This window comes from Carlito syrichta, unplaced genomic scaffold (assembly GCF_000164805.1).
Source record: "Carlito syrichta isolate Samal-C Ts95f unplaced genomic scaffold, Tarsius_syrichta-2.0.1 Scaffold287598, whole genome shotgun sequence".
In the NCBI taxonomy this organism is placed as follows: Eukaryota; Metazoa; Chordata; class Mammalia; order Primates; family Tarsiidae; genus Carlito; species Carlito syrichta.
The window spans coordinates 421,974-424,482 of record NW_007231694.1 but is presented as its reverse complement, the minus strand read 5'-3'; the positions used below and the strand labels follow the sequence as shown (position 1 = coordinate 424,482).

Genomic DNA, 2,509 nt, shown 5'->3' with positions numbered 1-2,509 from the left:
TTTTGGAGATTCTTTCAACGTATTTGACCATTTCATGGTGGGTGATTTACGAGCACACCTGCCCACACTGAGTTGTGTTCAACAGTTTTTGACCAAAAGCAGCAAGACCCCCATGTCCCACCACCCTTTTCACCTGCTCTCACTCGGAGTGACTTTGTTTCCTCAGATGAACAAAGTCATCAAAGGAAACACTTTGCCAATGTGGAAGAGGGGGAATGAAAAATGGCAGAAGCACTAGAAGACATCAAATTGGACAAGCTCAAAAACAGTTTTGACTCTTCCTAAGTTGGTGCTCAGCAAGAAGACCATGTTCAGTTCAAGTGCCGAGGTCATGAACCCCAATGGCAAGCAACCAGATGAGTTTGAGTGTTGCACCTCCCAGGCTCTTCTGGAGCTGGAGATGAACTTGGATCTCAAGGCTCAGTTCAGGGAGCTCAGCATAGCAGCAGCCAAGGAAATTGAAGTTGGTGGTTGTTGGAAAGCTATCATATTGTTCCCATTCCTCAACTGAAATCTTTCCAAAAAATTCAAGTCCGGCTAGTACGTGGATTGGAGAAAAAGTTCAGTGGGAAGCATGTTGTCTTTATTGCTCAGAGGAGAACTCTGCCTAAGCCAACTTGAAAAAGCCATACAAAAAATAAGCAAAAGTGTCCCAGGAGTCGTACTCTGACAGCTGTGCATGATGCCATCCTTGAGGACTTGTCTTCCTAAGTGAAATTGCGGGCAAGAGAATCCATGTGAAGCTGGATGGCAGCCGGCTCATCAAGGTGCACTCAGACAAAGCACAGCAGGAGCTGCGCCCAAGGAGCACAAGGTTGAAACTTTCTCTGGTATCTACAAGAAGCTCGTGGGCAAGGATGTTAATTTTGAATTCCCAGAGCTGTCTCAGTCGTAAACAAAAATCTGCGTGAAGCTGGACAGCAAAAATGACTAAAGTATATTCACAGTAAAACAAAACAAAAAAAACAAAAACAAAAACAAAAAAAAACCCCCACTGTGTTGAGCATTGGAAAAAGCATCTAGATAGGTATGTATTGCATCAAACAGAGAGTACTTTGAAAGTGACTGAAATTTACACATATAAGAATACACAACTTTCTATAAATTCTGGCTTTTGGGGGGTCACCACTTTGCACATATTTATAACTCAGATCTCCACTTTCCAGGGAAAGCAAATATAATTTTAGAAAGAAATATATCCAGCGTTACAGAAGAGAGCCTCAATAGAATGAAAAAAAAAAAAGCCACAACACTGAAGCCTTTAAATTATCAAATAAAATTAGTTTATCAATTATTATGCTGAAATATACATGGAGGGTGCTTAAAACTTTTTAATGTAATACCCTCCCATCACCTTAAAAACGACTAGTTTGAACAGTAAAGAAAAAGATGGATAAGTAAAGATTGTTGCCATCTGGTTTGAATTATCATATATTTGTGGTGGTCAACTAACTAATGCTTTAATACAACCTGAATTCTACAAGCAACCTGGAACTGAGGACAATTAAGTATTTCTCACAACCCATAAGCGGCAATGAAGGGTTTTAGCTTTCATAAAAGTAAATGCTACAAATTGTTATTATCCAAGTGCAAAACATACCACTGAGACTGTGACTCAAAGCAAAATACAGTACAAATTTATTGACTCCAATCATTCTTAGTCAAGATTTAAGCAAAGTAAAGAGATAACAGAATTAGATACAAATAAGCAATGGATTAACATTAGTTAGAAATCCTATTTTACTATGAATTTTCAGTCCAAAAAACCTTACTCCTGAATAAAATTGAAAAATGACTTACTCTGCCTAGGTATATGACAACAAAATATACACAATTGTAAAACCATTTGTTTTTAACAATACGCATGTATATTCCATGAAAAATTTGAAGTAGTCTTGGACTAATGTCAAAAGAAATGATCATTGTTTGAAAATTAATATTAACCAAGTACAACTTTGTGGAAAATTGGGACAGCACTAACAAATAACTAAAGAGCACTGAATTAAATTACTTTCGGGATTTACAGAAAAATACTTTGGTTCCCAAAAGACTGTCACTAAAAGGAATCTTTAAAATATCTGACATTAACTCACTGTTTTTCTTCTCCAGAACCTAAACACCAATTTAGTTTTCTCCCTAGATATGTGGAAATGCCAGAAGCTAGAGCACATGTTGAGATATGCATTGAAAGAGCATTAAAAATTATGAAAACGCCAGGCATGTGGCTCACATCTATAATCCCAGCACTTTCAAAGGCAGAGGCAAGAGGATAGCCTGAGCTCAGGGGTTCAAGACCAGCCTGAGCAACATGGCGAGACCTCATCTTTACAATAAATAAAAAAATTAGCTGTATGGTGGCACATGCCTGTGGTTCTAGCTGCTTGGAAGGCTGAGGCAGAAGGATCACCTGAGCCCAGCAAGTCAAGGCTGCAGTGGCCTTGAGCGTGCCACTGCACTCCAGCCTGGGTGGCAGAATGAGATTCCAACTCAGAAAAAAAAAAAAATTACG

General features: G+C 38.7%; 1 pseudogene; it reads left to right on the top strand.

Moving 5' to 3' along the window:
* Positions 1 to 307: 307 nt before the first annotated feature.
* On the top strand, positions 308 to 895 carry LOC103254875 (annotated as a pseudogene).
* The last annotated feature ends 1,614 nt before the right edge of the window (positions 896 to 2,509 follow it).